The sequence below is a fragment of the Acartia tonsa genome, chromosome 2 (genome assembly GCF_053477335.1).
Source record: "Acartia tonsa isolate MP-2025a chromosome 2, ASM5347733v1, whole genome shotgun sequence".
NCBI classification, from domain to species: domain Eukaryota; kingdom Metazoa; phylum Arthropoda; class Copepoda; order Calanoida; family Acartiidae; genus Acartia; species Acartia tonsa.
In genome coordinates this window covers 13,924,271-13,951,644 of record NC_137261.1, presented here as the reverse complement: position 1 = coordinate 13,951,644, position 27,374 = coordinate 13,924,271, and the positions used below count along the sequence as shown (strand labels likewise).

The 27,374-nt window shown below is 32.1% G+C and overlaps 1 protein-coding gene across 1 annotated transcript in view; it reads right to left on the bottom strand.

Moving 5' to 3' along the window:
* The window catches only part of LOC145305094 (cell adhesion molecule 1-like), a 170,786-nt gene extending 144,017 nt beyond the window's left edge, over nt 1-26,769 (bottom strand). Inside the window, exon 1 of the mRNA XM_080146731.1 lies at nt 26,404-26,769. The gene's annotated coding sequence lies outside the window, so the exon portion shown is untranslated. The remainder of the gene's footprint in view (nt 1-26,403) is intronic.
* Between the last annotated feature and the right edge of the window lie 605 nt (nt 26,770-27,374).

The window sequence follows — 27,374 nt, the reverse complement described above, 5'->3', positions numbered from 1 at the left end:
CCTGTCCGTCAGTTACACCTGTAAAAATTATTATTGAATACTCGATAATGCTATGTACGTACGCGAAATACAGCATCTTAAGATGCTGCATGTCGAGCACGTTCTTCATGACACGGAGGCTAAAGATTGCGCGCTGCAGCCTGCTGTGAAGGTCCCCCCAGTGATAAGTAAACTTCAACTTTGAATCTAACCTAATACCTAAGTGCTTAGCCCATCTATTCTTTTCATTTTCATGGTTGCAGTCAACTTTATCAAGCTTGACAATTTTGCCAGGATCCCTTTCCCCATAGTTGTTAGAATCAATATAAACAGGAAATTCATTAAGAAGGTCAATTTCATTTGCAGGAATTACTTGTCTAGGAGTTTTAAAAAGGATGATTTTTGTTTTTAAGGAGTTTATAATTAATTTATTGGCAGCATACCAGTCATTTGCTTGAGGTAGGACTCTATTTATTGTTTGGATTAAATTTGTGAAATTATCAGATTTTAAGAAGATTAGGGTGTCATCGCAGAATAGGTTAAAAATGGCTTCTCTGCAGCTGCTGTCTAGGTCATTAATGAATATTAAAAACATTAATACGCCCAGACAGCTGCCTTGGAGTATGCCGATAAGTATCTCCTCCAGGGTGGAGGAGTACTCCCCCCCAAAGAAAACTTTCTGCCTACGAGAAGAAAAGTAACTAACAAACCAATCATAGATGACACCTCTAATCCCATAATGATATAATTTAGCCAACAATATGTCCCTGTCAACAAGATCAAAGGCTTTCTTGATGTCCAGGAGCAGTATACTGCATACCTGTCCATCAATGAAAGCCTTTGCAACAAGATTCATTAAGTTCAGAACATTATGACTAGTATTATAGCCGCGACGAAAGCCAAATTGACGTACATTAAAAAAATTACGCTCATCCAAGAAGTCATAAATGGAAGTGTATAAATACCTTTCCAGAGGTTTGCTGAATGACGCTATCATGCTGACGCCACGATAGGCTTCAACAACTTATGCTCAGATTATAGATGTATTGCAACGGAGCCGTAATCGGCCCCGCTGTCCTACATAACAATTTCATGGATACATCAAAAAAGTCCTGGCTTTCCTTTGGCTTAATACTAGTTATTAATTCAAATGTTTTCTGCAGTGTAAGGGGGGGAACAAAGATGGTATCTTCAATTCGTGGAGGGAGAAACTCCCTAAAGTTTTTGTTTGAGATAGGGATGTCTGGGGTTAAATTAGCACCCAAATTACTAAAAAAATTGTTGAAATGATTAGCGATTTCTTGTTTATCGGTGATCTTACGATCACCGACCTCAAGATAATCCATTGTTTTTGTGTGCTTTTTCACCCCCAGAACCTCCCTAAGTACAGACCATACTTTTTTCCCATCCTTACCCGCAGACTTGATTTGATTCTGAAAATAATTTTTCTTAGCCCTACGGACGCTCCTAAAGTACTCATTGCGGTACGCATTGTACCGTGCAGTATTAAACTCAGAGGGGTCATTGCATTTTATCCTATAAAGTGTGTTCTTGAAGGCTTTGCATTTTAAAATATAATTATTGATATAGGGCTCTTGGGGTATGCAACGCCTGTTGTTTCTGATAGAAACTTTGGGACAGTGAGTGTTATAAAGGTCAATGAATATCTTTAGGAACGTTTCATAGGCTAAGTCAACATTATTTAGAGTAGTAACCACAGACCAATCGGTATCATTTAGCGCATTGCAAAGGTTATCATAATTCTCATCTGATAACAGGCGCTTTGTGAAATTTTGAGGTTTTTTTGTCTGTTTGAAGTTTTCTTCATAAAAAACACCAATAGTTAAAAAATGATCCGAATAGTCCGTGGGTACAATCATTGACAGGGCTACATTTTGTATAAAGTTTTTGCAACAAATTAAATCCAATAAACTATGACTAAAGTTGTGTATACGGGTAGATCTAAGGGTTATATTAATAAACCCATAAATAATTAAGTTATCAAGAAATTGAGCTGCCGAACTACCCGGTAAAACTGCTTGGAAAAGGTTTAGATTCATATCGCCCGTGAGGAAAATAGGATAATTGGCATAATTGTCTAAGCTATCAAAAAGTTCAAGGAGTTTTTCAAGAAAGGGTTGAATGGTTTCTTCACTGGGGGTCCTATAAATATTGACTACAATTCCCTTAAAATTGCTATAACTTATCTTTAAAATCAAACACTCAAAGACTGATTGCTCAAAAAAGTTAGGAAAAATCTCTTCAACTTTGAACCTAGATTGCACATAAGTACAAATGCCCCCCCCCCCTCCCCTGGGGCCTAGGTTTCGAGTACAAGTCATACCCATTAAGTTGAATTAAATTTAGATTACTGTTAGCATTGAGCCAAGATTCCTGCAAATTAATTACTGTGGGCTCCACGCCCGAATTTTTATAACAGTCTATACTGGAACTAAGCTCTGTAAAACACGAATTAATGGATCTGCAATTTAAGTTAAATATTGAAAAGACCGGTCTATTGAGTGATTTAATTTTTTCTATTGCATTCTGCTCTGTAATATAATAGGAGTCTATATTGAGCTCCTCTGAAAAGTCCGAAAAAATGTCCCCATAAATATGCGACGTAATATTAAAATTCGGATTGTTATTAAGTTGATTTACGCTACCATCTACCTGAGAAACCATACTGCTAAAGGTTCACATCCAGAAAGCATTGCACGACAGATAAGGTTCTCCCTCCAACTTCGACTTCTAGAGCGTCCCGTGTGCTGCGTACATACTGAAACACAATTATATGAATACATGATATTACAATGTAATGTTAGCATCATACCCAAAAATCAATGAGGTATCTAGGTACCTACTGAACTTATAAAGTTGACTAATGGCTTACAAGGCTTAGACTATTCTTATATTATTGTTAAATTATTAGCCTTGTTAGATATATTAACTATAAATATTTAAGTTCTATGTACACACATAATAATAATAATCCTAATTAAGATGTTTAAAAAGGACTGAATTTACTAGGCTTCAAATTAATATTGACATTAGTTGTTAGTAGAGATGTTAGTAATAGTTATCAATAAGTTGGAAATGAGGGATAAGACTTACTGCTACTAAACTTTGTTTTAAGATTAACTTGAATAAAAATCTATATCACTAAGTGATTAATGTTTATAAAGGACAAGTTCTATATGTTTTGTATGGAAGATTAATAAAACTTATACTGTCCTTTCATTTAGTTGGAGCTGTAGAGGTAGGACTAGAGGTTGACACCGTCGATGCTGCAGCTGCTGCTGCGGCAGCTCGCGTACTGGCCGCTATCGCTGTGGGCGCTGTCTGATCCTCTTTGGGCACGTCATCTCTGGGAGTGTGGGGGGAGGGTAAAGCTGGAAATGCGTCGGCTCCAGGTGCCGCACCACCGGTTGGTGGGAGACCCTCTGCCCCTCCTTCCTGTCTGACTGTGACCCCAGGGTCTATTCCTCCATCCTCCTCTGGGCGCTGCTGCTTGGCATGCTGGTCAGCAACCTTAATAATATCTGACAGGTTAAAATCAAGGCCGTCAAACAACGCCTTATTAGGGACGTTGGCCTTGAAGGCCTCCAACACGATGGACTTGGCGCTAAGAAGGGAATTTAATTCCGGCAGAGGCTCAACCATGCCTAGAACTGTGGGGGAAAAGGGGTTGTGGATCTTGATCCATTTGCCCTTGTGGCCAAGGGGCATGAAAGAGACCCCTGCACTCGTGGTCTTGCATTTGTGAGCAAGCTTGGCTGTGTGTAGGAAAGACATTACTTGGCGGTTCATATCCGCTAGGTCATGTGACACCCTAAGCTTCATCTTGGGATCGTATTTGACCGCCGCCGCCGCTGATGACCACTGGCTGCGGTCCGCCGCACGCTTCTCTAGGCTAATCAAGTGCTCCCGTTTATTTAACATAAACAGGAATAAAACCCTGCGCGAAAAAAACCTAAAGATCATCAGGGGGACTGCGCCTCTGCGGCTAGGGCCAAGAGGATGGCTGAACTCAATATTAGAGTAAAAACTTGTGTTGAACGCAACAGAATCACCTGACTGTATCATTGACCGTAGGACCGGTTCGATGACCTCTTCATAAACATCCTTGACGTCAGGGGTGGTGGCTCGCCACGGCGACTGGAATCCGTAGATCCGTAGGGACCAGCATCGCTGCCTCTGTTCCCTCTTGACCGCCTGACATAAATGATGATAATTAATAAAACGGTCACACTCTCTATCCTCCGTCCGTAATTTTAATAGCAGATCAATTTGCGCCCCTAGGCCTTTAATTTTGAGGCCCGTAGCCTCATCAGGCGAGACATCAGGGTCTTCGAGTCGAGCCCTAATCGAGTCAATTTCGGTTTGGTATTGCCCCTGTAACCCCTCTATACGCTTACCTATATCTACCAACTTCAGGTTCACACTGTTGAAACTCTTCGTTGTTTGTTCCGTGTACTCCTTTATTTTCGAGGCCACAGAAGTATCAATGAGCTTAGACATCCTGGCCCAAGTGTCCGGGCTAAGATTAACGCCGCCATCTGCCGAACCGTCGGCCTCCTCATCCGCTATGGCAGCTCTAAGCTTGTTGCCTTTGCTGGCTTTGGACATAATGACGGCAAAAAGTGCCGACAAAAAATAATTATTAAAGCACAGATAGATGTTCACAGATGCGTGGTATAGGTAAGACTAAGCGTAGTAGAGAGGGATTACAATTAAGGGGTAACCTGAACCAATGACGTGAGGGCGAGGAATAAAGTTGACCAATGAGATGGCACCAGTTGTAGGGCAGGACCAATCACAGCTCTCCACAGAATAACTCCCAACCAATGGCAGGGCTCCAACACTAGAGTGTGTATATGTGTAGTGTGTGTGTGTGTGTGTAGCGTAGGCTCTCCTCCACTGTTGTAGATGAACGGGGGGGAGGAGAAGGGGTGGTAGCGATACTCAAAAAAAAGGGGTAGGAAGCTTATACAGCAGCTCTACATTAGAAGATGTGTATCGCTTGAAGGACGCTAACTAACTAACGCTATATAGAGTTAGTAACAATAGAGTTACATGAATTATATAGAGTGAGTAACAATAGAGTTACATGATATCTATAGAGTGATAAAATAGAGTTACAAGATATCTATAAAGTGAGTAACAATAGAGTTACATGATATCTATAGAGTGACTAACAATAGAGTTTCATGATATCCATAGAGTGAGTAACAATAGAGTTACATGATATCTATAGAGTGAGTAACAATAGAGTTACATGATATCTATAGAGTGAGTAACAATAGAGTTCCATGATAACTATAGAGTGACTAACAATAGAGTTACATGATATCTATAGAGTGAGTAATAATAGAGTTACATGATATCTATAGAGTGACTAACAATAAAGTAACATGATATATATAGAGTGAGTATTAATAGAGGTACATGATATCTATAGAGTGAGTAACAAAAGAGTTACATGATATCTATAGAGTTAGTAACAATAAAGTTACATGATATCTATAGAGTTAGTAACAATAGAGTTACATGATATATATAGAGTTAGTAATAATAGAGTTACATGATAACATGATAGTAACAATAGAGTTAGATGATACATATAGAATTAGTAACAATGGAATTACATGATATCTCACAGGTCTCCTTAACAAAACCTTAGATTAAAAAAAATCTCCAAAGAAACGGACAACGGGGCCTTCAAATAGGGTACAGTGGTGGTCAGAATCCGTTAGAGATTAAATCTTATCTGCTCCTTCTTGCCAGATATTGCAATTTGAAGTTTTGTGGTAAAAATGCCTAAAATTTCAAGAATTCCAAGGATATATGCATAAGTGAACACCTTAATTCATCAAATAAAAAGGGTGAGTTTAACTTTTGAGGAGTTTATATGTCTCTGCATATGTAAACTACACAGTCCCTCCTCATTTAGAAAATTTTAATACTTTAAAGAAATTATTTAATGAAAAAGGTACATTGTCCAGTTTACAACTTTAGGCTAGGGGCTGTTACCCTGTAACCAGTAGAGATATTTTCAATCCAAGTTTACATATAACTTAAGTAAATTTTTAAAATACTCTCAACACTCCCCCCCCCCCACCCCTTCAACCCCCCCTTGCAACCCATAAATTCTAGGGGGAAGGAGTTGGGCAAAGTAATAGTATTATGTTTTACTCAAAACTACTTGAAGTATTGTGAGAAAAAATTATATGTAAGATTCTGAGGCCCAAAGTTTCTGGAAATATTGTTGACTACCCCCTCCCCCCCCCCTAATGAAATCTAATTAGAAGGTGGTGAAGAGGCAGACAAGTTCTTTAGATATCATTAAAGAAATATATAAGCTTTAGTACTTAAACTTTAGAAGGCATCAAAATATCTTACAAATATTGCTGCACCCAGCCCCCTCCCCAATGGAAAATACTCGGTAATATCCTCTATGAAATTTTTTTTCAATTTTGAAAATTCAGTACACCCCCCCCCCCCCTCAAACAACGAACAACTCTGGTTGCAGCGCTCAGCTCCCTATCCTGCCTAGCAGCAGCGCTTGGCCCCCTTGCCTGCCTGGCCGCAGCACTTGGACCCACTTGCCTTCCTAGCCGCAGCACTTTGCTCCCTAGCCTATAACCTAACCTAACCTAAATTAGTTGTTTGTTGTTGGGGGGGGGGGGGGGGGAGGACTCAAATTTTCAAAATTGAAAAAAAAGATTCTAAGAAGAGAATGCCAAATACTCTTGAGTTACTTTGAAATCACTGAATTTTATAAAGCAAATTTAAGCTTTTTTAGGATACTTGTTACTTTTACAAATATTGCTGAATCCCCCCCCCCCTCCACCCTCCATCTGTTGGTAATAGTGGCTAGTGGCATAGGTAAATAATATATACTTTTATAAAAATCTATTCCAACTACAACCCTTCCAATCTAATACAATTATTTTGCTGCATAATCTCCTACAACATATTGGACTAATAAAAGAAATATTGTCAACCCATTGCTCCTTCCCCAAACATTGAATAGGTAATACATATAAAGTATTTTGGAAATTTAAAAGCTTTATTCCAAAGTTTGCTTATTATTGCTATAGTGCTCCTGAGTAAAACACAGGTGGTGAGGTTGTAAGGAGGGTAGCTATAGGGGGAGGGCAATCAATATTTTAATATATTTTTTATGGGGGTAGAGGAAATTGAGCAGCAATATAATTTTTCTGGATTGGGTTGGATCAGGTTGGGGAAAGGTCAGCAATATTTGTTCTGAGTATGAAGTAATTATGGACCTACTAAAGTTTAAATCCAAAAGCCCTCTATATCTTAAGTAATCTCAAAGTAAATCACAAGGGTATTGCTGTACTCTCTTCTATTACTTAATTGGAGGAAGAGGGGAGGGGGGGAGATTGTAAAGCAATAGGGAGGGAAAGGGAGGTTGGAGGGAGGTTTCAGCAAAATTTGTAAAAGTTACTTTTAACTTACCAAAGCATATCTCAAAGGTTTGCTTTGCTGCTATAATTCTATTGGTTTTTTAGTAACACACCATAGTATTGCCCTTTCAACTGCAATTCTCCCCCCCCCCCCCTTCTAACTTTACAAAATGTTATGTTTTTGATTTATGAGGGGAGGGGAAGAGTTCAACAATATTTGTAAAAGTGCTTTGGGTCCCACAACAATACAAATCCAAAAGCTTATATAAATCTCTAATAGTTTCTTAAAACACATTGGAATGATATTCTGCCCCCCCCCCCCCCAAATTTGTTAGGACGAGGGGGGGAGAAGGTGGTTAACAAAATTTCTACAAAATTTTGGCCTAAAAACCTTACATAAAAAGTTTCCCACTATACTTCAATTAGTTTTTGAGAAACACATAATAGTATTACTATGCTCCCCCCCCCCCCTCCACCCTAAAGTTTGCAGGTTGGGAGAGTATGGGGGGGGGGGGGAGCAGAATTACTAAAAGTAACTTGGGCCATATGTAAACTTAAACAGAAGTTTTTCCTACTGGTTCTAGGGTAACAGCCTTTAGGATCAAGTTGTATATTGGGAAAACCTCTTTAAACTCATAGTACCTTATTTATTACTCTTATTGGAGTTAAAAACACCACTTATAGTCGTAAAAATTGTTCTAAATGTGGATGAAGTGTGTAGTTTACATATGAAGAGATATCTAAACTCCTCAAATGTTAAACTCACCCTTTTTATTTGATGAATTAAGGTGTTCACTTTTGCATATATCCTTGGAATTCTTGTAATTTTAGGCATTTTTACCACAAAACTTCAAATTGCAATATCTGGCAAGAAGGAGCAGCTAAGATTTAATCTCCAACGGATTCTGCCCACCACTGTACCCTATTTGAAGGCCCCGTTGTCCGTTTCTTTGGAGATTTTTTTTAATCTAAGGTTTTGTTAAGGAGACCTGTGATCTATAGAGTTAGTAACAATAGAGTTCCATGATATCTAAAGAGTGAATAACAATAGAGTTACATGATATCTATAGAGTGAGTAACAATAGAGTTACATGATATCTATAGAGTGAGTAACAATAGAGTTACATTATATCTATAGAGTGACTAACAATAGAATTTCATGATATCTATAGAGTGAGTAACAATAGAGTTACATAAATATCTATAAAGTGAGTAACAATAGAGTTACATGATATGTAAAAGTAACGGGATCTATGTGTCTGTTTGTCTGTCTGTCCGGAAGGATGTTGCTAACAGCAAGTCCGATATGGTTTTCCTTTACAGTGTAGCTTCTCATAGGTCCTGGGAAAGATATAACTGTTTTTTGGGAGGATACAACCAACCTCCTATGAGAAATTAATCTTTTTTTTAAAAACTAAAATTTTAAATAATGTTAATTTCGCATGTTTGAATTTAGTATAGCAATCGATAATAAATAAGGTGATTAATCTCAATTCCAATTTTGATTTTTGGAAAAGCTTATTTCCACTGCGATTGAATCTAACCCCACGGAGCCCAATCCTTGATTTACTTAACTTAACTTAAATATTAAGAAAGAAGCCCGTATATTGTCTAATATTCTAATATGACATAATTCGTGAATTTTTGGCCAAAAGTTTTTAATCTTAGACCTCTTTTTAAAATCCAGAATTACGTCATATTAGAATAATGGACTATTCTAAAATGTGGTCGCTTTTGTTAGGCACCATAGAAAGCTCCTTAAAAATGCTTTAGAAAAAGTTATTTTGTGGAATATATGGAAGACGAAGAAAGACCCTTAAAAAATCAGTATTTTACGTCAAAAAAATCCATCTTTTATTAGGGGTTTTCTTTCCCACTCCTCTTCTCCTCATCCCTCATTTTTATGAAGTCAGAATTTTTTTTTGAAGGCCTTTTTTAGTCTTTAATGCATTTCATGTTAGGGAAACCTCTTTGTTTTATTTAGTCATTCTATAATTCATAATGTCTGTTATTTCTACAGCATTGAAAATAAACATGAAACCAGTTGTAATGAATTCTCCTTTACTTGATTACCTTGCCTCAAGTCTACTGGGACATTATTTGGAATGTTTTACTTTAACAAATGAATATAAAAGTCATTTATCGCATTGTATTATAAACAGCTTTCTGTGGATATTAAAATGTTCAACAATAAGATTAAGATAAATTCGTAGAAATATTGTTATATTCGTAGAAAACTGGATATAATACGATACGATGCATGATTTTTCAGTATGGCTTAGAACTGATTCTATCTATCTGATATTAATAGGTTTTCTGATTAATACTGGAAAAGAATTTCTTATTTTATAATATTAAACTTAATTTTAGAAGGTTAAGATCATTATTGTTTATGTTTTTTTATTGCTTTATTTTCTTACAGCATATATTGATGTCCTTGTCAAAAATATTCTCTTAATAGGTATCAAATTCTCTTGGAGAGGTTTAATTAAAGTTCGCTATATAAAAAACCTATTAATCTATAGATTTATGTTTATGACACATTCTATTAATCCTTTACAGGAAAATTAAAGGATTATTCTATTGATAGAAATTACTATTTATTGCGCTATATTTATTAATGTATTGGTTAATCCTACATTAAGTAAATGCGTATTTTTCTTTTTTAACTTTTAGATTTTAATATCATATAGCTGAAAATATATTATCCATATTCATTAAATCAAACATCTTACAAAGATATAAAGTAAAATTAACCAGACGGACATACAAAGTATGACATAAAATGTTATATTATATCTCAAAAAAAAGGCAAATAAATTTTGGGGGTCTAAAATCAGTTATATAAAAGGATAAGTTGATGTACAATGTACATTGTACATCCCCAATGATGATACACAAAATTGCCCTTCTGTAAATTAAAATTAGTGTTTGAAACGTTTAAACATTCAACTTAATAAACCAACCAATCAAAAGTCACCAAAGTGAAAGTCCCTAAATTTGTTAAGCAAACGAATAAGAAAACGTTATTATAAAACCTTTTGAAACTAGTGTAATAAACAGCACATTGTCTCCTCTCTCTGAAAATAGCCATCCTTGTGTTGTAAGGTAGATAACCATCAACCTAATCCCCTCCCTAACCTATACCTACGCTTACCAACTTTACCAAAGTTTAAAGTCTGGTAGTAGTCATTTATAGTTGGGCACTTGAGTAGGCTACTCATTACTTCAGTGGCTATTTCTTTTTGTATTTAGAATATATATTTATCGCATCGTATTATAGACAGCTTTTCGCGGATATTAAAATGAAAGATGAAAATAATGAAAAGAAGATTTTTATTTTAATCTATAATACAAAGTAGAACGATGTCTGTCTGTCCGTCTGTCCGTCTGACCGTCTGTCCGTCTGTCTGTCTGTCCCTTAAGATCTCGGTAACCACTGAACCGATCGGATTCTACTCTTCAGGGTATCTACCTATTGGTCCTGTGGTGGTTTTAAGCTATTTTCTCGGGGGGTGGGACACCCCCAACCCCCCCAAAAACCAAAAAATCCCCCCCCCCATTTTTTTTTTTTTTTTTTTGAAAGAGATTTCCATGGTCCTTTACGATTTTCGCAATAATTTTTTTTTATCACCTCTTGGGGCAAAGCCCCTAGAGGCTAGGGGCGAAGCCGCTAGTATTTCAAAAAAGAATAATTGTTCGTAATACAATGCTATACATTATTTTTCCGTATGGCTGAAAACTATTTCTAAACCACCGAATATTTTGTTTTTTATTCATTTTTGAAAGTAATTTTTATTTTCATACGCAGATAATCTGTCAATAATAATGCATTGGTAGTTGGCAGTTTGTGTTTAAATTGAAAAGAGATACTTATTTATTTAAAATAGAAAAATAGAATTTCCACTTAATTCTGAATAAATAAATTTAAGCTACTGACTGTAATATTTGAATATTTGCCAAGAGAGATTTACAAATTGCCTTATTGTGCCTCAACCTTGTTCTATAAGGTTTTCCTCAACTACAACAAATAACAAAACTTGCTTTTATAGAAAATTTAATTCTTTAAGGTGTCTTTAAAAAAAATGACGTCATTCTTGCCTACCATATTGGTCAATTAGAATATAACTGGCCTGTCATTGGTAATTTAGTCTGTGTATTGTCCTATCCTTGGTCATTTTTTGCATTCTATGACGTAATTTTTTAGAGGCACTATAAAAAGCTTTTAAAATCTTTTAGTCATTAGCCTAATTGGATAAATAGGTTAATAAAAGTGAGTTGTTTTCATTGTGACTCAAAACAATTTTAAATTACGTTCCTATTAATTGTTAAAATTTCGCTGTTTTCTCAACTAAATAAAATTTATTCTTGCTCTTCCTTTATCTGTAACAAATTTATACAATAAACTTTACCAAATTGATAATTTGGATTAGTTTTGGGTTTGTTCTTTAGTAAAATAGATTTAGAAGGAAAAAAATGTGAAGAAATTCACATTTAGTTCATTGTATTAGTACAATTTATATTTTCATTGTAATTTGCAAACTTATCCCAAGTGCTTTTTTTAATTTGAAAATTATATTCTATAAATTTCTAAAAGTTTGTGATTATTCTACATGTCACTGGTCTAATTTTCAATTGTACTAATTTGTATTTGGCATTTGTAGTATAGAACAAGGACAATTTTGTGTAAAGGCAGTGCAGCATAAAGAATCTGTCATAAAAAAGTAATCTGAGATACAGTAAAAATGAATTGTGATATATTCAGAAAATGTTATGTTTTGATGTTAATCCTTAAACACTGGCGATTCATCTGGGTGTGAAACCAGTGGAAGGTGAAAAAAGACAGGCCATACTTGTTAAAAAAAAATTGGGGGGGGGGGGCGGGTTGCCACACACCCTGGCCCTACCGTACGTTACTGTTATGAACGTTATTAGGATAATATTTGCATTAGATTCTTCCTTCTTTGTTTTAATTGAGCTAGTGCAGTGTATGCCCCTTATTTGACCTTACAAACATACTTTAATTCTAGAGTAGCGGCGCTTCTAACAATGTTTGACAGGGCCTAAACCTTGAAAAGCTTACAACAAGTTACCAAAGTTATAAAGGAGTAACCAGAAACAGAACTGATGTATGTCAATACATACCTGCAAAATAATATAAATTAGTAAATCAATATGAATAGGGCTTATTGTTTTTTTTTTAATTTTTAAACCTCTAATACATTTTATGCAAGAATACAAATACTTTCAACTCCCTAGTCTTATTATATAAAGTAGTAAGATTTATATATATTTACTTAGATTTAAGCATTGGAAAAGTTTCAGGCTATATTTCTTTACCATTCTTAGCCCCTACAAAGAAAGGTTTACTAGATGCTAGGGGAGCAGCCAATAATTTATAATTCTAGTTCTCGGAATTTTGTGATTCTTTGGGGACACTAATTTCTGGGATCCAATTTACAATAATGAGAACAATTTACATGCGAAATACTTCTATTTAAAGAGCTGCAAACACTTTTCTTCCTGTAATTGTTTTAATGTAGCAGAGCTACTCTATGACTAGGACAAGTCTGTACGTCAATTCGAGACAGTTTATAAAAATAAAGATCACTATTTTCCTTGTAATTTTCAGCAGCGCAGCTAAGATAAAACACCTATTTCTAGTTATAGATAAAACATCTATTTCTCAGACGGGTATAGTCCCCTTATCATAAAATCATAAACTAAGACAAAAAAACCTTACTACGTTATATGTATATAATGAGTTAGTGTTAAAACAAGTCTTTATAAAACTTAGTGAAAATATGTAGAATGTTGACTTAATCAATTCCTAAAAATTCGAGCCGTTTATCTTGAACATGAACCGAGCAAATCAAGAAAACTTAATCTGAAGATCTCAATAACTACTGAACCGATTGAGTTCTTTACTTCTGGTAAATTTCACATAGATCCTGTGATGGTTTTAGGATACTTTATTTTTGATTGTAAAAAGTATTTGTTTGGTTTTAAGCTATTTTCCTAGCCAATATATATGTTCCCTCGAAATCAGGGCTCGTAGATACTAGGGAAGTTTTTTTTATATAAAACTAGAAAATATAAATTTTGAAAAGAAATATTACAAATAAACTTATTAATGCTAATATATTTTATTTGAAGTAGAATTAAAGAAAAAGAGTTAATACTGGAAACCATATAAATGTTTAGGATATTAAACCTACGGTTCTTTTAGCATATAATGGTAAATTTAAATACATTATTCTATTTAAATACAATATTATAAGGCTTTTAGTTTTTGTTAAAATGTACTTTAAAAATACGATTTCCTTTTTTTGTTAAATATCTGGTTAAACATAAAAAAATTTGTTAATTATAAGATCTTATCTTAGTAAATCCCTATGAGGATCCTTGTCTGTTTTTCTGTCAGTCTGTACCAACGGATCAAGCTAACCGCTGAACCGCTATGGTTCTCCTTTACAGTGTAGCTTCTCATAGGTCCTGGGACGGCTTATAGTTATTTTGAGGGAGAGTAGCAGCGCCAAGTAGAATTTAATCATTTTTGGTAAACAGCTGATCTTTACTTAGATTGACATTTTACGTGCCACTAGAGGCCTCTTGGGGCGTAGCTGCTAGTATAAAGATAAAAAAGTCTTTGTGATTCTAAAAAATAAAATCAAGGCCTATAAATAGTTTCTAGACCATAAACAGACACAACTATAAATAACAAAAACTCATATCTACTTATATATTTTCCTAAAAATTTCTCCACAAAACTAACAAAATTTATTTTACTTCCCACATTAAAGCTTTAAGTATTGTATTTTACTATTTTATATGTCTTGTCTAAATCCCACTTGAAATAAAGGATTTACAATCAAAATTAGGAAGAATAAGACTAGATATTTAAGTGAACATTTTTTAAGAGGAATAAATTTGTACACCCTTCTATTCAATTATTAAAAAAATTATAGGTTCAAAACTTTTAACTGATTGAGTGCTCCATTTATAAAAGCTTCACTTGGATCCCGAGATGGTTTTGGGCAATTTAATTTTATATTAAAGTCTTGGAATGGTTTTGGGGCTTTTTTTTGTTTTCCTAAATTTTTAATGTAGAACTCATAGTTGATACGGCAAAAATAGGGCGAATTCACTATATTTTATTACTAGCGGCTGCGCTCCTAGCATCTAATTACTAAAGAAAGTAGAAAATAGCCTAAACCAAAAATCATATATAAAAATTAAATAGCCTACAACCATCCAGGGAACAAAAAGCTATTATAAAATGGAAAACTCAATCAGTTCATTAGTTAACGAAATCTTAAGCTTCAGACAAAAACTCTTACTTAGTTATATAATAGTATAATGAATTAAAGTTTAATAAGTAATTTAATATCACAAACATATTTTTCAAGCTTGAATCTCAAGGGGAAAATAGCTAAGCATGATTCATTGCCTAACTTTAATGAATTTAATTTTAATTATTTATTCTGTAAAACTTATTTAGTAAACTTTGTATTCTTACACTGATCTACAAGGAAATTTTAGAGATTTTGTAACAGTTGTTCAATGTACCCATGCTTTTTTCCTTAGTATGGCTTCGAAATTCATTTGTATCCGCTGGATTAGAAGCGGTTCTCAGCAATACTGAAAAATCACGTATAGCACAGTATCATAGACAATTTTAGAGGAATATTAAAAGAAATATCATAAAATTAATGCCAGTTTTGTTAGACCTGAACTTCGACCCCTCGGGTCTAAGAAACTGGTTTTAATTAATTTTTTATTAAAATATATAAAATACAACAAACAAATATACAATTTGTACAGCCAATATGTATAGAGAGAGCATATCTAATGTTAAAAATATAAATACAGAATTCAATCAGTATAAACCCTTACATTCATTATCACCTATCTATTCATTCATAAAACTAGACTCAAGACTTGCAACAATAACCTTGCAATAAACTTTCCTACATATTATAAAGTACTTATACTTAACTGCTAATATCTACAGCTTTACGTGTCATTCAATTAAATCTAAATCTAATTATTGTTATCTAATCTTAACAGACATTAGATTTTTTAAATTTTGCACATCCATAGCCTTTTCATGTGCAATCAAAAACACCAACCCAAAAACTCATCTTTAACAACCTATCTTTAATTTTAACCTTAACATGTTTTATCAATATGAAACTTATCATCATTGTTTTTATTAAATTTATACTGAGCCAATCTTACCTATTTGTTATGTGCTTGACAAGAAATACTTCCCAAATTTTGACGTACATTTCCTTGTTTTATAAAGTGGGTCATTTTTTCGCATATTTTGCGTAAAGTTCTCGAATACCTAGTCAAATGCGCTTATCAAGTCAAACTGTTCATACATGTATATTTATAAAATGTGCATAATTATGAACAGTTTGACTTTTTAAGCGCATTTGACTAAATGGTAACACACATCCCAATACATATAGTTACATCACCTATAGCAAACCTGATCTTTTTTATTTGCTTTTAGAATCTTAAGAGACCTTTATAGCAAAACTTTGGCCAAAATCGTCTATGTTTTTCTACAGTATTTTAGGATTACCCGTTTAATAAAGTATGTAAAGTAAATGTATAATGTGTATGGTATGTATAGAGGTGAATAATAGTGTATAATAGTGCACATTGCAAACACACACAAACACACACATTCACACACACACACACACACACATACTCTGTACATTAAACATTCTATTAAGTGTATAAACTTGAACTTGAGAATTACAACACCTTTACCAGTTAGGTCTACGAACTATTATTTATTACCTTGTGTAGCTAATGTTTTTTTTTCTTTGTGCTATTCATAAAATTAAATTTGTTGATTGTTTGAATGGAAAAGTTAAAGATAATAATGTCCTACCTATTTTTGTTTTAAATGTAAAATATTCAGGTTTTACTTTACCTATTATATTGTGTTTTTGAGGCAAATCTACATGCAAAAAATCTAAATTTTCCATTAAAGAAGGTAAAGGATTTTAATGAAATTTTTTTTTTTTTTTAAGTATAAAAACTATAATATTTTCAGCATCTTTAAATCTACAATATAGTGTATTTTTTTCCTTGTAATAAACAGTAATTAGTTTGTAGACCTAGCTGTTTAGTTAGCATGGCACGGGCAAAAAAAATGTGCAAAAATGTGAGTATTAATTTTCCTACATTTAGCAAGGGTAGCAAGAAATACACATTTCACCTCATTTAGTGTGAAATAATTTTGTATTTTGTAAAGTTTCTTTTGTAGATGTTTAGCATCTTTATAATTCCTTTGTTTAAAAAAGAATATGGACACTTGTAACCAAAAATAAAGAAGCAACTAATTTTTTTTTAATATAAAAGGATGAAAGTAATATTTTTTTAAGGATTGAAAAATCGAAACCGATAATAATTATCCGATGGATTAATACCGGTTCTCTTGTTAAGAGGGGAGTTGAATTCGATAATCCAATTTTCATTTTAGATTTAAAAAGAAAAATTTTTGAAAATTGAGACCGCCTCCCCCCTTATTTTTAATTTTTGTTCGGGGGGTGAAGGCTGGTGGAACCTTCCCCCAAATTAGTTACAAACCTTCCCATGTAGCGACATCCTGTGGTACACACAGACAAACATCCTGTTACTTTGTTATAAGGATATGTAATAGGATAGAGTCAAAATCTAACGGTTTTTTAAAGTAATTTTAATTATCAGAAATAAACCAGAATCTATTATTTTTTATTTGTTAAACGCCAATGACAAATTGAAAATATAATTATGTTAAAAAAATATATTAAAAGGAAAATCATGGTACAAAATATTTGATTATATACGAGCTTAAATATTAATATTATGTGACTTAGACACATGTTACAAGTCTAGTAATATAAAAGTTAGGCATATAAATACTTGTACAAGAATATCCTATACTATAAAGTAATTTTCAAAAGCGAAGCATCTTTATAATCAAGTTCTAAAAATTTCAGTATTTCCTTCTGTATACAGAATTCTGTATTAAGAAGTTTTTGTATTTGTTGTATATTCAAATTTTGTATATTCAGTTCTGACACTGTTACAAGAGATAATGTTCGTCTGTCATACCGTTTCAGAGATTCGCTTTTATGGATGTTGTCATCCTTATCTTTATGAAGATATAGACTGTAAATCAATTTATCTACCATTGTCTAATATTTTTAGATCTCTAATTTCATTAGTTAAAAGTTTAGTTTATTTATTTTTTTATTAAAATCTTTGAAGCTTTATATTATTCTAGTTTTTGAGGGGAATAAAGTCAAATAACACACACAAAAAAATAATGAATATAAGAATAAAATGCTTTAAATTCGCCTGAGAAGAGTTCCTAGAGGCTAAATTACTATCACCAAATTAATATGAAAAAAAAATATTTCAACATTATTAAAAGTTAAATATTTGAAGTTGGGTAAAATTTGAGAGGTAATTAACCTTTTCTCTTCATACTAAGAATCAAGCGACAGTGGGAGATTACTTCCACCTAGATATCAATTTATATTAAACTAGCTGCTACGCCCCCTAGAAGCCTCTAGGGGCACTTTAGGTATGAGGGGGATAAGTCGACCTTATCTAATTTTATATTTGAGTTTCAAATGGGTAAAAAAATATTTTTATTTTTTTTGGGGGGGAGGGAAGTAAAGACACCTCCCCCAAAAAAGTTTAAAACCTTCGCAGGACCTATAGGAAGCTTCACTATAAAGGAGAATAATATCGGTTCAGCGGTTAGCGAGATCCTTCAGGACAGACAAAAAACGCTTACTACTTTATACAATAGGAGGATATAAAATTACAACATGAAATGAAAATCACATTTGCAAATATATTTTTTATTATTCTGTTCAATTTATTACATTCAACAGATATTCAAATTAAAATAAATATATTAAAGTATCTATACATACAGTTATCTTTTATATTTAGGTATTATGATATTTCAATATAATGTTATTTTCTTTTAAGGGTAATCTGAATTTTTCTTTTAATAACAGTAATTATATGAAAATTATGTTAATTTTTTGTCATAGCGATTATAAATAAATAATATCTTAAACATAATTTTAGCGTTTTTTATTAATACATTTTGCAGAAGTGATGTTTTACCACAAGAGACATAGACAGTAGGATTTAATATTAATATACAGTTACCATGCCATTTTAAGCTTAGCTACTCTTTAATTTACTTTGTTGATTGTTAGTTTGTCCGTCTTTTGGTAAGTTGTTTTCTAAAAGCATTGGGTTTCGATTTATTTATTTAATATTTGTCTAAATCAATTAAATAGTTACAAATTTTAAAAATTAAGCATACACAAAAATTTCCTTGCTTACAATTTAGAAATTTTAATTTTAATTTCTATTTTGATTTTGCATTCTGTTTAATAATCTTGCACCAACCTTAACAATAAAATTTTCCTTCAAGTCAAAATACAAAATTCTCTTTAAGTCTGATATTTGAAAGGATTGGATAAAGATAAACAAAATGTACCAGTGGCAGTTCAGGGATAAACTGATAGGACCATTGAAGATAAATTCAATTTTTCCAAAATTTAGTAAACAGAATTTCTTCTTTGATAGGGAAATATGGAATTAATGAAAAGTGTCATGTGTGACGTCATAAAAATATATCTAAATCCATCTCTTTTTTAGGGGTTTCCTAGTCCACTTTTCCTCTTATCCTGCCTTTTTAGACGTATTTTTATGACGTCACACATGACACTTCCCGTATCTTTGGGAAATATTATGAATAAATATTTAGCAAAACAGTTTTTTTTCATAGGTATGTAGCTAAAAAGATCAATTCTAATTACATGGATATTAAATGTAAAATGTTTAACAACTTAATGAAAAAGGGCAATGAAAGCGTTTTTGATCTTCTATAAATGTGTACAGCTGTATGTAACGGTATGAAATAAAAGAAAAAACCCGAAAAGATTGACTTGCGAAAATACAATATTATCCGTAGATTTTTTACCTAATAGATTTTACAATATAAAAAGTACGATAAAAGAACTTACATGGACATATAAAGATTACTAAGAAAAAAAGTTTCTAAGTGACCAAAAAACTGCATAGAATATTTCTCTCCTACAGTTGAAAGGATGGAAATATTTTTGGCTGCTAAGATAATAATCCTACAAATGTTAAGATATGTTAATATAGGATGAACGTAAGTGGTTTAAAGAAGAATAAAATTAGCATTGTAAGTATTGAAAAAATCTGCGAATAGTATCCTTTTTAATCTAAATAACTAGAAATTAATTTATAGAATTTGAATGTGTTTTGCTTTTAAAACAGTTATAAGCTTAGAGTAAAGGGAAATAAATTTCATTGCCCAACTTTCTTATTCTAACCTGAGCTCACGGAGACCAGCTTGATTAACCACATTAATTGATTTTTCCAAGGTTTTATATCACGATTTGCTTCAATACTTTTTAAACATTTTTCAATAACACAAAAAAGTCCTGTTTGAATTTAAATAAACGACCTTTTAAAGTATTTATTGGAAAAAAGTCTTACTTTAGAAAGAATAAATTGATCTTAAATTTCTATTTTGATATTATTTAACATGTTAAAAAGTCTTGTTTAAGGCCTTTTTAGTCGTTTGTGGCGACTTCATTGAAAAAAAATCTTGATTGAACATTTGTCAGCGTGTCTACCTCAACTTACACTTACTATACTTAATTACTTGTAAAAATACTAAATTACAAACAAAACATTAATAAAACATTAAAGTAAATCATGCTAATGTTTCTCTGCTATTATATTTTCATTATTATAGGAAAAATATATTGATAATGTTTTAAAAATACATTATTTTTACACATTTAATTCCGTATAACATAACGTCCCAATTTCCCAAAAATATAGCAAAGTTGTGACATTAAATTGTATTTAATGTAGTTTAGACTAAAGCAAAACGTTTGACTACTGACACCATTTCAAGTTCTCATATTTTTTTAACAATTAGTATTTCTACTCTATAATCTAGGTATGACCGACTGTTTGACCTCCAAACACTGTTAAATATCTTTTTATTTTTAAAAAACCCAAAAAAAATCCCCCATCCAAAAAAAAATCTTCTAAAATCTAAAATAAAAAATTGGCTTGTCGAATTCAACCCTCTCAACCCCCTCCCCCCATCAAGGGGCCCTAGTCCATATATAGAACTCTATAGTACATTAAAAGTAGTAGGAATTTATCCTTTAAGAGTAAGACCTTGCTAAACTGAACCACTGATTAAGTCTCCAGTTTAAGCAAGCTTCGTCTATGGCCTAGTATAGTTTTTTTTTCAATTTCATACAGTTATATAAAAATGTTTTATTAACTAAAATTTCAATTAAATTTGCTGTATTAATAGCGTGTTGATAAAATTATTTATCATATATGATAAATAGTGTTATTTCAATTATTACGTAATATATTTATAATATTCAATACAAAGCCTTAACTGAAAATTTGAAAATTTGCATATTTTAAACCTAAAAAGAAAAAAATAATAATCGGAAAATCAATTATTTAAATATCAAATGGGAGATTTAATGACAATCAATTTAAACTTCAAAAAGGCAACAACCCTTTTAAATATATAGTAGTAAGCTTTTTTGTCTGTAGTAAATGATCTTGCTAACGCTGAACCGATATGGTTCTTCTTTACAGTAAAGTTTCTTATTAGCCCTGAGATGGTTTTAGGAATTTCATTAATTTCTTATATGTAAGTCTGGATATTATGGTTTTAGGCTATTTTTCTGCCCTCACATATTCCTACCTAGGAAGGGGGCCGCTGGTTATGTTATAATTTAACTGTCTCGATTTTACCAGACATCAAATAATCACAAAAAAAATAATTCAGTTAGAAAATGAATTTGTATTCCTAAGTCTTATTAAAAACCTAATCCTTTATTTGAAAAAAAGACTTGCATTTCTAATATATTTGTGCTGTGTGCATCTGGAATAAAGCGATAGGACAATAGACGATAAATTAATCTCCACCCATTTCTTAAAGTGTGTATTTGTTAGCTTTATAAATATTGGAGAGAAAAAATGGTAGAGCACAAAGTGATAAAAATTAGTTTTTTATCGCATCGTATTATAGACAACTTTCCGCGAATATTAAGACAAAATATCATAAGATAAAACTAGTTTTGTTAGATCTGAGAAGCCAAGGGCCCGGGCTAACAAAACTGGTATTAATTTATGATTTTTATTAAAGTACGTAAAAGTGTCTGTAATACGATGCTATACATGATTTTTAGTATGGCTGATAACCACTTCTAATCCACCGGATATTCTCATCCTTTATTGCGTTATATGCAAGAAATTAAAGCCATAATTTCACTATTAAGTGGAAGATTTTTACCTCCATTGGCCTATCTTCATCTCTGTGTGAGTGTGCATGCATCAAATTTTTACATAATAAAATGCCTGTTTCAAGGGCAGATACATTTTATGCGTTTTTTAAGGAGCATGGTTACTCTTTAATTTGTTTACACGCTATTCTTTGTGTTAAGACTTTATTTAGCTACGCCCCTAGAGGTGGATAGTGGGATAGTGACCCCCTATTTCTAGTTTGGTTTTAAAACAAAAAAATTTTACCCTCCTCAAATGAATTTGTGAGTGCCTCAACATTTTGAATAAAAAATATTTACCCCTTTCATAACAAATATATACCCAAATTACCCTAAAATAATTTAGACTGGGGTAAAAAATAAGAGAAATATTTCTTATAATCTTAAAAGATTAAACTTTCCCATTGTACAAAAAAAAACATAGATACAATGTATCAAATATATCACTTAAACAGTAAGACTCTATGTGAAAACTACTTCTAGGTGTAAATAAGCTTAGAAAAATATAAACAAAGTTGCTGGGTAAAAACAATATCTTCTTCAGTGACGACAATTACAGGGTTACGTGTAACATAGAGATACTAGTATTTTATCTGGAAATAGGTTTAGAAATATATAAACAAAGTTGCTGGGTAAAAACAATATCTTCTTTAGTGACGACAAAAACAGGCTTGTGTATCACATAGAGATACTAGTATTTTATCTGGAAATAGGTTTAGAAATATATAAACAAAGTTGCTGGGTAAAAACAATATCTTCTATAGTGACCACAATAACAGGGTTATGTGTAACATAGAGATACTAGTATTTTATCTGGAAATAGGTTTAGAAATATATAAACAAAGTTGCTGTGTAAAAACAATATCTTCTTTAGTGACGACAAAAACAGGCTTGTGTATAACATAGAGACGTCGATATTCTATCTTTAAATAAGTTTTGAAAAATATAAACAAAGTTGCTGGGTAAAAACAATATCTTCTTTAGTGACGACAATTACAGTGTTATATGTAACATAGAGATACTAATATTTTATCTGGAAATAAGTTTAGAAATATATAAACAAAGTTGCTGGGTAAAAAGAATATCTCTATAGTGACGACAATTACAGGGTTGTGTATAACATAGAGAGGCTAAATCTGAAAATACATTAAAAAAAGTAGCTGGGTAAAAAGAATATCTTCTATAGTGAGGATAAAAACAGTGTTATGTGTAACATAGAGATACTAGTATTATATCTGGAAATAAGTTTAGAAAGTTGCTGGGTAAAAACAATATCTTCTAAAGTGACGACAATAACATAGAGAGACTAAATCTGAAATACATTAGAAAAAGTAGCTAGGTAAAAAGAAAATCTTCTTTAGTGACGACAATAACAGGCTTGTGTATAACATAGAGAGGAAAGTCTTTCATCTGGAAAAAAGTTTAGAAAAATAATAAACTTTGTGTAAAAGAATATCTTCGATAATTGCAATGTATATCATAGAACGAAAAAGCTACAAAATTTTAATTTTTATCAATCATTTTTTAATACTTTGCCCCAAGAGGTTTGATGAAACAAATTTTTCGTATTTAGAATTTAAAAGAAAAATAAAAAAAATAAAAAAATTGAGGTGGGATTTTTTTTTTGGGGGGGGGGTATTTTTAATTTTTTGGGAGGTTGGGGGTGTCCCAACCCCCCTAGAAAAAAGTTATAAACCTTCCCGGGACCTATGAGAAGCTACCCTGTTAAGGAGAACCCGATCGGTTCAGCGGTTAGCGAGATCCTTCGCTACAAACAAACAGACAGACATCGTTCAAATTTGTATTATATATGTTCCTGTATAACCTTATTGATCTCTAGTTTCGGAATACAAACCATCCAATCACAATTCTTTTGAAGTGAAAAATGACAAAACTAAAAAAAATGAGGGAAAAAGCCTCTCTGTTAAAAATCAAATTAAGTTATTGCCTTCACTTTTGTAAATATATTTTCTAAAGGGGAAAAAAACTTCACCGGTCTAGAAAATTGTTAAACAAGGATGTTGTGTGTTTATAAGTAGCGCAGCCTTGAAAAGCAATCAAAAGCTTTTTATAGGTCTAAACTGTAAAACAAAAATTATATAATAAATCTTATATTCATAAAATATTAGGTTGAAACCAAACATTAAAAATGTTTTAGCAAACTGAAGTAAAATTTTGTTTTACAGTAATGTGTGTAAGTTTTCTAACGGGATAAGACAATGACCAATAAATTGATGTTCATCCCCAATTATTATACACAAAATTACAGATTATGTAGATTATAATTAGTGGTTGAAACGTTTGGACACTTAAGTTAATGAACCAACCAATCAAAATTCACTAAAGTCCCAAAAGTTGCTAATCCCAGAAATAAGAAAACTATATTATAAATCTTTGGGGACTAGTGTAATGAATAGCCCATTGCCCTCTCTCTCTCTCTCTCTCTCTCTCTCTCTGTGCATAATTATAGAGAAGCTGCGCTACCAAAAAGAAAATAGCCTGGAAGCTAGAAAACATTTTATCATATTTTTTCCAGGTTTAAACATAAATACGAAGGTTGCTCCATTTTTCATCCTTAAACCATAAATAATATTTCTAATAATTAGAATTACAATTACTTTTATATTAATAAAACATGTTGTACATGTTGTACCATTTTATGGAAGCTTTTTATAGCTTTTGGCTCTTTAATTCTTATATCTAAGTTTGGTTTTACTGCTTCGAATACATAGCCCCTAGATGTTAGGGGCGCAGCTGCAAGTTACAATAAAAAGTATGCAGGTTTATCTTCATTTACATAAGTGTATACTATCTTTAAAATAGGTATAACTTATAATAATAGGTATAATTTTAATACATTTACATTATACAACATATGTAAATAATCTTGTGATATAAATTAACTTTTTTTTCTAAATTCAAAAGGTGGGGGGAAGAGGAAAGGAAATAGCCTAAAACCATATAAGGACCTAAGTTGAAATTCAAATAATCCTGAACCCAAGTGATGCTATAACCTTCACTCAGCTCAGTGGTTATAATTTTATTTATTTGCCATTTCATATTTTCTAATTCAAATTTGATATTTCTACATTAGAATATCTTTTCTCTAAAAACCTCCTCCACTCTTTAATCAGAAAGGGAGGGGACAATAGGCTGTTTATTACACTTGTTCCCTAAGTTTTGTAATAACGTTTTCTTATTCGTTTGCTGACCAAATTTGGTGACTTTTACAGAATTTTGATTGGTTGGTTTATTAAGTCGAGTTTACACCACTAATTTCAATCTACAGTTAGTGTGTGATCATTGGGAATGAACATAAATTTATCGGTCATTGTCTTATCCCTTTAGATCCCTGCTCGTTAACTGCATAAGCTGACAGTACTAATATAGGATATACAGAATTGCAAAACAAAATTGAAATGGTAAAACTATTTTGCCTCAATAGATGACTTGACTATGCACTTAAACATCCATTCATATTTCAGTCAGGTACTACCATCATATGTCAGGGATCTAAAGGGATAAGACAATGGCCGATAAATTGATATACATCCCCAATGATGATACACAAAATTACCCCTTCTGTTAGTATATAGTCTTCTGTATAGTAAAATTACTTTCCAACACTCAACTTGATAAACCCCCCAATCAAAATTCATTCAAGTCCCCGAAGTTGTTAAGCCAAACTATGGTGACTAGTGTAATAAACAGCCCATTGTCCCCTCGCTCTCTGATGATATGTACTTTTATTTTGAATCTGTGTAGATGCTACATTATAATTTAGGTCTTTCCAAAAATGCATACTTATGATCAAAACCATACTTTTTTTAATATTTGACTTTTTTGTATATAGGGCAATTTTTTATATCGTAATTAAATTTTATTGGAAAACAATAAATTGTATAGTTATATTGCTAGATTAATTTTTTGATCTTTTTTCTTTAATTCATTCTTTTTATTTATAAGGTGATTGGATTTTTGATAAATCTTTTGAATAATCAAGAATAAATAATATACAAATTAATTTATCTATAATACAAAGTAGAATGATTTCGGTAACCACTAAACCGATCAGATTCTACTCTTCAGGAAATATACCTACTGGTCCTGTGGTCGTTTTAGGCTATTTTCTTGGGGGGGGGGGGGGTGAGACACATATATTCTAGCTCAAAAATTATTTCAAGTAGAATAAATTTATAATTTTCTTATTCTTTTTCTGGATTTGCATTAACTTTTTTTTTATAAAATCTTCCGTTTTTTTTCTTATTTGGCCCTATAGATGATTTCTTACGGGAGGGTATGGATTACTACCTTTGAATGCATTATTGGAAATATGATAAGATTATTGATAATTATTCACTTTTTTCAATATGAATGTGTTACAAAGTCGGAAAATTTTCTAATAATTATTTATCGCATCGAGTAATAGTCAGCTTTTCGCGAATATTAAAAAGGAAAAATATAAAGATTAAAACCAGTATTCTCAGCCCCGAGGGGCTGAAGGCTCAGGCTAAGAAAACTGGTTTTAATTTTATGATTTTTATCTTAATATTCGTGGAAAATTGTCTGCAATACTTTTTTTTTCAATTTTCTATTACCTGATGAAATGTTATTATATCCTGGGTTTCAACTAATAATACTGTAGCACTAAAGGCCTAGCACAAATAGCTTTGATCCAATTTTCACTGGATGTATATTGCTATTAGCTGGGCCTAGGTTTGTTTCACCTAATCAAATCAGTTTAGTCAAACCTTTTTCTTTAATAACAAATATTTTAAACCACTGCTTTTTAGATACTATAGACCTTCAAAAAACATTCATTTTATTTAAAGTTTAAACAAAAATCACTTCAAATTTGCTTTTTTATGCAACGCTATTATTTATATTATGAAAATGTATTGGTAGGTAAAAATACAAATTGTTATGGAACAGACCTTGTAAGGTTCAATATACAACTATGGACTAGAGAGGCTGTGTATATGTTTGCCAGAGCCGAGGCTAGCAAGAGAAAGAGAAAGGGGAATACAAAAAAGTGCGAGGGAAAAAATGAAGAGAGAGAGAGAGAAAGGGATTAGTTATGCAAAAATGGAAGTGGGCTTAAAATAGCCCGGAAAATAATAGTAGACCCGGGATTATAAGGCAGAAAACCCGCGAATGTAGTTTAACCCCCTCGGGATGTGACGATTTCGTGGTCGTACGTAAAGCATTCTATTGATTTACATGCATTTATGAAAAGGATAAGGCCTTATAAGCTTTAGGACATTTTTGTTATAAACAGAAAGATTTGAAACTTTTAAAAAAAATATTTAGGTTTGATTATCTAAAAAATATTCTATTTTACTTTCTTGAAAACTTTTCTATAATTAGGTTAGGTCCGTCCATCTGTAACGGTTAGCTCTTTTCTTTAATTTAGGCATGTTAGAATTGTCCTATTAATTTAAAACATGCACATTTTAAACTTTTTGACAATAATTTTATGTAATATAATATTCCTATGGTCTGATTTTTGGAATAATGATTCCCAAAGCACAAAGGTACAATAACAAGCATCTCTATAAAGTGCTAAAAA